General features: G+C 36.5%; 2 non-coding genes across 2 annotated transcripts; both read left to right on the top strand.

Moving 5' to 3' along the window:
* Positions 1–5,282: 5,282 nt before the first annotated feature.
* On the top strand, positions 5,283–5,381 carry LOC143558209 (small nucleolar RNA Z161/Z228). The gene has a single exon (XR_013139697.1). It is a non-coding gene; the product is annotated as a small nucleolar RNA Z161/Z228 (small nucleolar RNA).
* Positions 5,382–5,419: 38 nt separating this feature from the next.
* Positions 5,420–5,492, top strand: LOC143558208 (small nucleolar RNA Z105). Its single transcript, XR_013139696.1, has one exon. It is a non-coding gene; the product is annotated as a small nucleolar RNA Z105 (small nucleolar RNA).
* The last annotated feature ends 8,006 nt before the right edge of the window (positions 5,493–13,498 follow it).

Consider the following 13,498-nt stretch of genomic DNA (forward strand, 5'->3'; position numbering starts at 1 on the left):
TCGCCGACTCCGGAAAACGGAAAAACCGGGGACTGGACCCGGGAAATCTTCGAGAACCATTCCGCCTCCTCGTAGTTGAGGGCGGGAAGGTTCGGAAGCGCCTGGCCATTCTTGAACTTCATGGCGATGGGGATGGCGCGAGCGGATATGAAGAAGAACTCTCTTCTCCATGAGCGAAGACTCCGCTCGGTGGTACAGATCTTTAAACCCTTGATACGGGTTGTAAGAGTGTACCACCCTTGGATGCACCTCCATGTATAGAAGGTCATCAGGCGATCAACGAGGGGCTCAAAGCCCAGTATCCGGCACACCCACTCAAAGTGCCGGACCTTGGCAATGGCCATGGGGTGCACCTCTGTCAGGTGCACACCGTGCCTCTCTAGGACACGGTACACAAACTTTGTCAACGGAAACCTAAGGTTCCCGTAGACAAAGAATGCAGCATAAACCCCGATCTTGCCACTAGGGGCATCGTACACAGTATGGTGGGGTTCAGGAAACTCAGGCTCGAGAGACTCGAGCATGAACTTCCTGATGATATACTGGTACAGATCGACGGGAAGAGAGCACTGGCATTCGCCAGCAGTCTTCTGGTCATCAGCATCATGAGAAGACATGGTGGAAGAAGGACGAAAAGAGATTTCAGGGTAATGCTTTACTGAACAGAAAAATCTGCCGGAAATTACTTGAGAAGAAGAGATGAAAGTGGAAAGTGTGAATTGCAAATAACCCTCTCCCCCTTTATATAGTAATCGCAATTAATGCGGTGAATTTAATGCGGAGGAGAGAGAAATCAAATGTGCAATGAAACTATGACACGTGGCAAAAAGCAAGCTGGCACACAGCTGTGGAAAGGACGTGTGCCAGTAAATTCGCGGCCACGCGCCCGAAAAATCGCTCCCACGCGCCTGAAAAAGCGACTGGAATGACCATGTTCTGTCACGTCACCATAACTTCCTGCACGTTCTGACACAGTCAGAAGAAACCGTCGCGCGACGTTCCAGAGGTTTGGACTGTTCCTATCTTTCCACCAACCTTTCGAATTTCAAAATTCAAAATTTAAAAAAAAAAAAAAAGAGAAGCGGGAAAATACCCCCTTTCCTTGGCGAACAAGTAACCATAAGACGGATGCGGGTACAGTGTTAAGGCAAAACCCTTCACATACCTAGCACCCGCAGGGAATTGAAGCCAAGAAAACCTTGGCGAACAAGTAACCATAAGACGGATGCGGGTACAGTGTTAAGGCAAAACCCTTCACATACCTAGCACCCGCAGGGAATTGAAGCCAAGAAAACCTTGGCGAACAAGTAACCATAAGACGGATGCGGGTACAGTGTAAAGGCAAAACCCTTCACATACCTAGCACCCGCAGGGAATTGAAGCCAAGAAAACCTTGGCGAACAAGTAACCATAAGACGGATGCGGGTACAGTGTTAAGGCAAAACCCTTCACATACCTAGCACCCGCAGGGAATTGAAGCCAAGTACCTCGGCAACCAAGTAACTATAAGACAGGTGCGGGTACAGTGTAAAGGCAAAACCCTTCACATACCTAGCACCCGCAGGGAATTGACGCCAGGAATACCTTGGAAGTAAAGTAACCGTAAGACGAGCGCAGGTACAGTGTTAAGGCAAAACCCTTCACATACCTAGCGCTCCGCTGGGAATTGAAACCAAGAAGGATCTTCTGGGCAATGCTTGCGGAAAAGGAAATAACATCCCCGCATAGCGGGAACGTCGAGAACTACGTTGTTTGAAGCTCCAGGATGGAATTGGTGGTTTTAACATAATTGATCACTATGTTCAAAACTACCAAAACCTCATGGAGAATCCACACAACTGGGACTCAATGCTCCTGACCTGCGAGGAGGTTACAGACCTACCCGCATCATACCCAAAGACCAAGCAGGAAACTCGGGCATTTCTGCAAGTGACAAGGACTTCCCATGGAAAACCTTACAAAACCCTTTTCAAAACCCTTTTAAGTCCAAAAGTTCACCTCACTTTATTAAACACGCATGAGAAGAACATTGGACTGGGGGGACTTGAAGAGGTAGGTCCCAGCAGAGCCCAGTTGGACCCGCAAGACTCACCTTAAACAGGGACGTCTGCGCAGAGACCAACTGGATCCGCAGGACCAACCATGCTCAGAGAAGTGACGTCCTTACGCGCAGTATGCAAGCTGGTCCCGCAGGAAATGCCTCCCATGGTGAAGGACTCCGCCTGTTCCCGCAGCCTCGGATACAAGCCATGAGGGAAGGCCACCCGCGCAGCATGGCTACACGCACTAGGCACTTAACTCTCCCCAGTGTCACCTGAAGGAATGAGCAAAGGCGGGAGGGGGAAAACTCCCGCCTAAATGAGCCAGTCCGTATGATGGAGGATCTTTTGTGTGATACCTGACGAGGTACAGACAAAAGATCTGACCAAGAATGCGACAGCTCACTGACAGCAGCATGGCAGAAAGCACGCCACAGCACTGTGACCAATAGCCGCCGCCTACCCACCAACTCCTGCCATACCACGTGCCTAGCCTGTAGTTGGCAGAAGAGGAAGAGTGCACGACACGCCTGCTCTGTGTCAGACGCTACCTATCCACCACTCACAGGCAGGGCACGTGCATAGGTTACAGTTGGTAGCGTGTTGGGCCGGCTAAACCCCTTGGAAACCTACCTTCGGCTATAAATACCACAAATGGTATGATCATCTCATCTTATCATATCTTACTACATTATCATCATATTATACCTGATATCTGCTCTAGCAATCTCTTAATATACTTTTATATTTAAAGAGCAATCTAGTCTTATTCTCACGCCGGAGGGTGGTCACAAGGAGGAACCCCCCCCCCCCCTTCTCAGTGACGAGCTCACGGTGTCTGTTTTGCAGGTTATCAGAAGAACCATCTTCCAAGGGTCTAACCCCTCGTGGGAAACATCTCTCCAACCCCCAGGTTACCAGTAACCTGCCCGGGGTCCGGTTAGTGTTTCTTCACTAAGTCAATGCCTTTCAATAAATGCAGTTGCCTAATATACTCAAATGCATGAAACATATACACAGATGCGTACCTACATACAGATAAACATATATATACACAGATACTACATAAGGCTAGAATAAAAAGTCTTAGATTCTTGAGAAGCTAGAAAACAGTATAGACCATTGGATGAAATATAACAAGTAAGGGTAGGATGGTCCATATGTTTTTCTTTATATTTGGCAAGGTTGCAAAAGTCATTAGGCGAGCCTTAGGCCGCCGATTGGAGAGTTGGGCATACTCAGAGAGTACTCGAAAATGGTAAATATAAATTAATTTTTGGATATTATATATATGTTAAGTATCATAAGTATACTAATATTTATAACAAAATGAGTAAATATCAATATAAATAAGAGAAATGCATTTTCAAATACTAGATTATTCTAAAATTTGCTAATCAATAACTTTAAAAAAAAATGTTTTTTTCTAATATTATAGAAATGTGAATTATGTTATATTTATTAAGTCAAAATTGACTTAAGTTGACCAAGTAGATGTGATTTTGGTTGAATTTAACCACTTTTAGATTTTTAGTAACTAGACAGAGTTAAAGAAACACTCATTGACGCCTTTAAAACCTCACATTTTCCTTTCTTTTCACCCCTTAAATGAAACTTAGGAAAACAAAGTTTTTAACTTTGTATCCCTTTCTTTTTTAAAAAAAAAAGAAGAAAAAAGAAAAAAACTTGAAACACGCCCACCTCTATCTTTCCATCCATTTTCATCACGGCAGTACAATGAAAAACTAATCTTTTTTTTTGGTTCACACACAATAAAGTTTAAAATATTTGGGTAAATTGAGAACTCCATTTTTTTTATCGGTCTATAGGCCTCGTTTTTATAGCTAGTGGGTCTACCCTGGTTTTCAATCAAGATAGGCTTTATTGAATATCATCATCTCTGGTTTAAATTGTGTTTTACTTTGCTTTTTCGTTCCAAGCCATTTTGGGCCAATAAAGACTATGGTATTTGGACCTTACATCATGAAGCATTTACGCCCGTTTAAGTTGTTGGGCCTGTCTAAATTTAATACTCGAGATCGGTTTATAAAAAGCTCGAATTGATCTCAGTTTAAACAAGTACGGACGCAAGTTTGAATCTAAAATAAGCATGTTTACTAAAATGAGCCCGACTTCACTTATCAAGCTCGAGTTAGATCGTGAGCTTCAGCAAGCCCATTATTTATATATTTAATGTCTGTTTTAATAATTGTTATTATATACAAATTATGATAAAAATAACTAAATAATATATATTATTAATTACTATAATTAAAAGAGAACATAAATATATATGTAAATTAATAAATAAATAATAAATAAGCTGAGCATGTATCGAGTTCAAACTCAAAAAGCTACTTACTCAAACGAATCAATCTTGAGCTTGGACTTAGCTTGACTCGATTCATTTATACACCACACATCATCATATGCCCATTGCTAATCATCATCTCCTTTTCCAATTGTGGTTGACTGGTTGCGTAGAGGTGCACAAAAAACCTAAACCCGAAACCGGATCCGAAAAAAACCCGAAACCGGTTTTTTTTTATACCTAGGTTTTTAATAATCGAACCCGTACCCAACCTTACCCGTAGGGTACGGATAGGGTATGCATTTCAATACCAAAACTCGTACCAGACCCGGGCCCGATTTGTACCGGGTTTTTCCAATACTCGAAACCAGGTTTTTCAAATACCCGGTCTATACCCAAAATTACCCAAAACAATACCCTAAAATGTGCAACCCCTTAAAAAGTCTATTCTATAACCGAAAAAACCTAAAATTAGGGTTTTTTCAATACCCGGTTTTATACCCGCCCCAAACCTGATACATAGGGTATAATTTTTAGAGGCAATACACGGACCCAAAATCAACCCGGATATTACCAATACCCGATTTTTCAATAAATGGAACCGGGTATTTCATAAACCCAATTTGCACACCTCGCTAGGTTGCCGTGCTACCTGTTTTCTCGACCTAATCACTAATTGATATCTGGGCCAATTGAAACTCCAACAATGGGCCTTACAGCACAAAGTAGTAACGGGCCTGTTCACTTGATAAGGCATTGCTGAAACTTGAAACCCTAATTAACCCTCCGTTGTCCCCTTTATAAAACATCATCTATTATTCTTCTCACACATTCAAGCATATCACTTGCCAGAATTTAGGGTTTGCTTTTATTTCTTTCAGGTATCTCAATTCTTTTTTTAATATTTGTTTTTAATTTAATAATGAATTTGAAAACCAGATGATGAATTTGGATTTAATTCTCACGACGGTCGTCTGAATTCACGCCTGTTTGTCGGGCACTGATGCATCGATCCATTTTTTCTGATGGCTCTATCTTCAAATACTCTATTTTTTCACTTAAAAAAATTCGAACATAATGAGGATTGTTTAATTTTCCGACTTATTTAATGATTGGAACCGATAACCTCCTACTCATTCTGAATGCTCGGTTTTTTTAGTTTTATAAAATTTGGATTCTTTTTTATTCGGTTTTATTTCGATTTATTTGATTTTGAAATTGAAGAGGCTTTGTTTGTTTGTAATTTGTAATGGGTCTGAAGTTTGACTCCTTGGCTTTAATTTAATGCCATGGTGTTGAATCCAGCACCCGAAATCATACTAGCCCTTTTGTGATGATTTAGATGGATCATTAAGTGACCTATTTGTTAGTCATGAGTGGGTACATACATTTTTAAGTGCTTGATCATTCAAATTTTAGATTTGGATCAATGTTTATCTCCCTTTGTTGTAACATGTTACATGATATGTGTATGGACCCAAAAGCTGTGATTCGAGTCTAATTTAACGAGAGAAGAGATGAGTTTAATTTAACGAGAGAAGGGGCAATTAGGATAGAAAAGAAAGGAAAGAAAATGATATTGTGTTCCTGTGCTTAATAAAAAGGAAAGGATATTAACCATTTTATGGTGTTTGTGTTTCCAAGTAGAGGGGAATAAAAAAGAAAATTACAGTCTTACCATTATATATTTTTACTTAAATTGAATAATAATTACATGTAACTTAGCTTGAGTTGAAATAAGCCTAATTGTTTAATCTTTAATTATGAGTTAACTTGAAAACAAAAATCTAATGTAAATTAGCATCATTAATGTACGAAGTTACTAAAAAGAAAAACTTAAACAAATAAACCATCCTAAACCCGTCTAGTTATTGGAATCCATCATCTCTTAGCAAGCCCAATCGTATATGAGGACAACTAAATAGCTCGTGCATTTGCTTGGTTGGCCGCCAGGTACCTTAAAGCCCTCCTTGTTTCATGGAATTCCAAATCCATTGTAAATTTCCTCTTCTGTGTATTTGTGATGATAAACTTTGTTTAGTATTTTATTGCCTTCTAAAATAGCATTAGCCACATTACCAACATTATTCATAGAGGCTAGATCTTTATTTTCTTGTTCAGCTTTTCTTTTTCTATTTTATTGCCTTCTAAAATAGCATTAGCCACATTACCAACCTCATCTTCAAGATCTTTGTCACGGTATTCCTTAAGTAAAAAGTTGTGTAAAACATAACATGCCAAAAAGATGCCAGGCTATGTTTCGCAAGAGTAAAATGGTTCTGTTGTACTTCTAATGATAGGAAACCTCTTTTTTAAGACACCAAATGCTCGTTCAATTGCGTTACGAAATGATGCATGACGAAGGTTAAACAGCTCATTTGCATTCTGAGGGGCACGAGTGGAGTACTCTTTCAAATGATACCTATCACCTCTATGAGGTAAACCCGCATCTACTAAACAATATCTACCTATAAAAAATTTGTAATTAGTATTATAATAAATAACCACACAATTAATTAAATTTGGTTTAAGAAATACCTGTAGGAATAACTAACTTATCATCTCTACTACATGCATTCTTTATATTCTAGAGTCGGATGTTGTACCCTCCCATCTAGTTAGCACATATGTAAACCTTAAATCAAATGTACAAACAGCCGGTACATTTATTGCAGGATATCCCTTACAACCACGATATCTAGGGGCATCCTTATTAGGTACTTTGACACGTACATGTGTTCCGTCAATTGCACCGATACAATCCTTAAAAAAAGGATAAAATCTCGTTTTTTCTTGAATTTCTTTCGGGACAATATCACCTTTATAGGTTGTTGGATGTAACGACCTTCTAATGATATAATCGCTCGCCAAACTCTACGGAGGCACCGATTGGTTGTTGATGCAGAACGACGATATAACCAAGAGGTAAACCGATTTCTCAAATCGTTACCTACAATATGTAAAAAAAACATGCAACTTGCTCTTCAACAGACATGTGTTAAGTAGGTTGAAATCCACCATCACGCTTTAGGATGCCGCACAATGTCATAAAAGTTTTCTCACTCATGCGGATAAGGTCACGACATTTACCGCAATTTAAAAGGTTGTGTAACATCTCTTCTCGTATGCATCGCCGTTGTAAAATTTCATTTCTAGTAGATAATTAGCATGCTTTCTGGCTGGCAGTCTAAGTAGTGCAACGAAAATCATCGGCAAGCAAATCAGGTGAGCTGCTTGTAATTGTTTGGCTTGAACAAGTTCAACTATCTTACGTGTCTGATTATCCATCAAACTGCCTATATATGAATCAACATAGCATGTTTTGTCATTTGTGTAATTTATTGGTCAAATTAACATATGGATTTCTGCAACTAACCTCAACACAACTAACCTCAACACAAAATGATGATGATGATGTTAAAATTTAACTGAGAAAAATAAACTAACATAGTCACTTATAAATCTAGGACATCATCAACAAATAAACACCTGTAGAAGAATTAACTAACATAGTCACTTAGAAATCTAGGACATCATCAACAAATAAACACCTGTAGAAGAATTAACAATGTTAAAATTTTTAGTCTGCTTATTGTTGCATGTATTGCCAATTTGAATAGATTTACTTCTTAAGACAAAAGGAGAAACCATAATAAAGTTTCTATGGAATATACGCTTGCTTGATACTAATGATGCTCGGTAGTAATAATACCATGTATTGTAGTAACAAAGAGCAGTTAACTTTGTAATGAAGCTTCTATTGGGGTTTTTTTTAGTTCTATTGAGTGGGGATGAGCAAAATCGATACCGGTATCCCGAACTGGTACCGTCGGTTTCGAATCTGTACCAAGGTTTTGAGTTATCGGGACCGGTACCAGTATTTTCCGAATTTTACCTTAAATAAACTGAACATTTCAGTACCTGGACAAAAAATTTGCGATTTTCGGGATCGGGATTTTTGGTACCGGTACGGTACCGGTCTCATCCGTACTATTGAGCAGTTATAGCCACCAGTGCTTTGCTCTTTTGCGAAGAGTTGCAGAGATTCAATTTAATCGTTGTGACGGTTTCTTATTCTGCTTATAAATGAGATCTTTGGTCTCATGAAAAACACAATTTTAAACATTTAGATATGGAGCTTGAAACGAGCTGAGCGCAAGCTCTTGTAAGTCAAAACATGTCAAGCTCGAGCTTTAGATATAGAAACGAGTTGAGCTCAAGTTATGTAAGTCAAAACTCGTTTACAACCAGGGGCACAAGTGCACACTAAAGATTCAGTTTTTCCTATCTTAAAACCCCTATAAACTAAGTATACAAAAATAAGCAAGTTGTAATGACATAATCATAAATTTACAAGGGAAAAACAAAATATGTTCAAAACTACTCGCCCTCGAGCTTCAAAACTTACTTCAGTTAGAAATCAAATATATTGTTTCCATTCAGTTCTGTAATATAATTCAATAAAATTGTTTTTATTTTATTTTATTTTATTTTATTATACAATCAGCTTCAACATCTACTACATGATCTGATACATCTAGAAAATATCAAGATTCTGTTACAGACACAAATTTACCTGCAAATTAGCTTAAAACAAAAACAACATGGTAATTGATATGGTTTAAAATATACATATTATTATATAAATATTTCTTTCACTTTTAAGTACTTTGAGCCATACTTTTATTGAATATTATTTTTAGTTGGCTCATATTTAGATTTTAAAGTTTTAAAGAAACTACAAACTAAGATAAAGTATTTTGCTAAACTTGAGACTAACCAGAAAATATTAGAACACATTATTATTATTATTATTATTATTATTATTATTATTATTATTTATTCATCTTTTTAACTTAATTCATAATAAAAGTGTCTAGTTAGTTTTCATAATGTAAAGGAGTTATTTGATCTAGACTTTTATTTATGTATACATACAATTTACTATTGTTTGTTTATATTGGCAGTGGCATAAAGCATGAAGCAATAGTTGAATTTTGTTGACCCCTAATTTAATAACTTAAGGAAAATAAAAGAAGCATTCACGTTGGTTTATATTTGGTATTCCAAAGTAGGCTCAGTAATTATTTATGGGCTTAATTCAACGCCTAGGCTGGGCCAACAGATGAAGTAGAACGCAAGAAAGGTCGGCTAGGGTTTTTAATATTTATTGAGAGAAAAGGAGCTTGACAGGGGGTCACGAATTAGTGGAGGTTTTGGAGTTTGACAAGGGTTGCCCTTGTTGACTTTGGGAGAAGGAAACTGCTACAAGGATTGGAAAAAAAAAGAAAAAAAGGTTTTTTTGTTAGAAGATCAGCTGCAAGAGGAAAATAAAGCCAGTCTTTGATCCAACCAGATAGCATCCGGGTTTATCACCTACTCATCCAGACATCATTAATATTCGGTTTGAATTTATTGTTTTCATCATGAATTCATTATTTGAACTTGTTTACTTTCTTTTGTTCTTGAGTATGGTTGTTGGCTAAACCCTTAGACTGCTTAGGCTTATGATGAACCTACTTTGATGTTTTGATTTGACTTGGGTTTAGTTATTGTTATAGTTTTATGATTTAGTAAAAGATTTATTTATAATTAATTGATGCGTATGAATGCTCAGCATTGTTTGATGAGTTTTATTCCATAGTTTTCCTTTATTATTGTTTGTCATATGATAGGATTGCTATTAGGTCAATTATTGTTTTTGATTATTTTATGATTGATGTCATGATAAGGTCATAGGAATAATATTGTCAAATAAACCTAAGTGTGCTGCTAACCTAAAATCTGTAAAGTGCTAGTTTATTGATAAGTCTTTACTATTTAATCTTGCTAGATTTAGTTCGTCGTAAGGAGTCCGTCTAGGGTTGATTATTTATTATTGTTTATCAAATCAATTAAATATAGTAAATTGCCTTTGATTTCCGTGCTGTAAGGTAAGATTTTGTATAATGGAATTAAATTATAATTAATTAGGTGATCGTAAGGGAGCTTGATTTTCAATACTGGTGTGTGTTAAAACTTGTTAGAAATCCATAGGTGTCTCTTGAGAAGGGTCAGGGGTCCTGTTCCGGTTTTCTTATTAGTGTCTAATTTATGATCCCAGTCCATAACTAAATATTTTCCCGGTTAATTCATAACAAAAATTTAGGGGATTCTAGCCTAGGTAGTTTTCTTATCATCATCTTATTTAAATCAAACTTTTGCTTTCGTTTAAATTACTTGTTATCTTAATTTGTTTTTAATTATAGTATTAAATTAGTATTTTAAATAAAAACCCGCCAAACAAATATAAATTAATAAGTGTGTTTGTAGTCGAGTCTAATTAGCTAATAAATGTAATTTAGAGAGTCTCGTGGGTTCGATATCCGGACTTACTTAGTTTTACTAGAGTCGATCGGTTCACTTGTCGGTTAGTAGTTTAGTCTAGTTTTAGAGAGTCTAGATTATTATTTAGTGTTTATTTTTAGTTAATTTAGTTAATAATTATTAAAATACTTTTAGCACATCAGTACTAAAAGATATGAATACAACTGTACACAATTTTTGTATTTATGACTTCAGAACATATATATGAACAGGAATGGTATAACTACATAAATAAAGGCAAATAAACACATAAACAACAATGGTGATCGAAAACAAATAACACTACCCAAAAACTCAAATCAATAGAAGATGCAAAGCACTAAAAACCAATAACTTGAAATATATAATAAAATATAGAACACATATTTTTTTAATAACAAATTATTAGATGAAGGAATTCAAAAATAAACACAGTGGAAACAAACAAACAAACAAACAATAATACACAATTATGATTCCCCAAAAAATACACTAATTTACAGTAAAAGGATGTTCTTTATGAAATTAGGGTTATACATCACTTCAAAACCACATACGATTGAAGTAAAGTGAATTGGAATTGGAATTGGAATTGGAATTGGAATTGGAATTGAAAATCAGATACTAAAACACAACAGACGTTGGTTTGGTTTTAAAGTACAACAGAGATGAATGCTTTATATTAAAGAAAAGAAGGATATTACCTTTGGAAACAATCAAATGGCAGGTTCAACAATGATGGAAGCAAAGATTCATCTGAGAAGTAAGAAGATGGTTAACAGGAGTTAGGAGAAGGAGAATTGAGATATGGGAGATATGATGGAAGTTCAGTTGAAAATATGGCGGGTTATGAGAGATAATCCCGCCATATTGTTGATGGGGTAATACTGGAATTGATATAAGAACGTGACTTCATCTCTCCTCTCCTCTCCATATATTTCCAATTTGGAAAGAAATATAAATACACTAAAAACCTCTTCTCCACATTTCTCTCATTTCCTCTTCTTTTCATTAAAAAAACTCTAGAACACCAATTTTGTTTATTTCTCTCCAAAATCTTTTCTCTTCTCTCGTTAAATTAAACTTAGGAACACAGCGTAAATGAAAGAAAAAGAAAAGAAAGGAAAACCTTCGTATATCCTATGTGGCGGATCCATAAAATTTTCTTACAGGGGTCGGAAATTTTACTATAGGTTGTCTATCATTGGATATTAATTTTTTCGGTTGCTTCAGGTCGAGTCAGGTCGGGTCGGGTCAGGTCACATTAAAAAAAGGTAATGCAAAATTAAATTATGAATTCAATTCAAAATTACATCAAACGTGAGGCACATTATGGCAACAAGGCCCCGAGCTGATGTGCAAAAACGCACTAATTTACATATGCGATAAACATATGAATAAAATTTATATATTTTTATATAAAAACAGTGACAAAGTCAGAAACTTTTAACTTGATATATGTGTGTGTGTGTGGTAAAGAAAATAACAAAATAAGGTAAATAAGAACTAGTTAATTCACAAAACTATAAATAAGGTATGCAAGTGTTCAACTAAATAATTTTATTTTATTTAACTTACATTCTCTTATTAGTAAAAAAAACGAAAAGAAGAAAAGGAAAAGAAAAGAGTGAAGTTAAACTCTCGAAAATGACCCCACCCACCTAATAAAGTATCATTTTTTTTATTAGCTTGTCTTTTCCAAAACCCCATTCCCGTGCTAAGTCCACCCTTGCTGGAATTTTTTTCGGCAACATTTCTTCTTCTCCTTTCCCCTTTTTCTCCTTATTCTTTTCTCAGTCTTTTCTTCTTCTTTACAGGGGTCGGTGTCAAATTTTTACAGGGGTCGGTTGAGATTTTTCCGTATATATAACACTAATTTTTTTATACGAAAAAATCTCAACTAAGTTTAATTATCGATCCGCCACTGAGTTTAATTATACCGAGTCTAGCATATGCTCGCAACGCCACAGTGCATTGCATTAAAGTGATACTTTTATTTAAGCTACTTGAACTTATTGAACATGTCTTGCGACAACGAGCATTGGTAATAAAATTATATTATTACACGTGACACCAGGGGCGGATCTAATGTAGAAATGGGTGGTTCCCCGGAACCACCCGTGTTTTCGAAATAATAGTGTATTTATATATATAAAATATTAGAGAAACCACCTTATAAATTAGGAAGGAACCACTCTATATTCATTTAGAGAACTAGTCTAGCCGGTAAGGTGTTGATTTTGTAACCTAAAGGTCGCAAGTTCGATTCCGGTTTCCATAGTAAATTTTTGAACTTTTTTTTAACTTCTCTAGCCCTTATATCATTATTATATCAATTAGGGTTTTTATTACTTATAGAGCACACAGACACACGACCAGAACCCTGACCCCTCTTTCCCGCTGTTTTCACCTGGCCCCTCGTCCATGTCTCCGACCATCGCCTCCGCTTTTCCAGCCGACTGATGGTTGGGTAAAAGTTAGCTGGTTTTATATATTAATTAGTTTATATTTAGTTAAATAATCGAATGAACATTGGTACTTCAAGCATTGTTTACGTGTTTTTAGGATATTGAAAGCTATGGAGCTTAACGATGATATTTACGGGATTGGAACGAATATCGAGAAGTGAGAGATTGGAAGTGCACACATCATGAGGGATTCAAGAAAAGAAAAACTGAAAATATGATATTTTACATCTTCGCCATACGCGAAGATGCAATGAAGGGCAACTTCGCGATACGCGAAGTTGCAGGAATTCAGCCGCGATTAGTTTTGTCCTTCGCGATACGCGAAGAATCACCCC

This window comes from Bidens hawaiensis, unplaced genomic scaffold (genome assembly GCF_021521415.1).
Source record: "Bidens hawaiensis isolate Kalapana, Puna unplaced genomic scaffold, B.hawaiensis_p1.1 tig00019355_1, whole genome shotgun sequence".
In the NCBI taxonomy this organism is placed as follows: Eukaryota; Viridiplantae; Streptophyta; class Magnoliopsida; order Asterales; family Asteraceae; genus Bidens; species Bidens hawaiensis.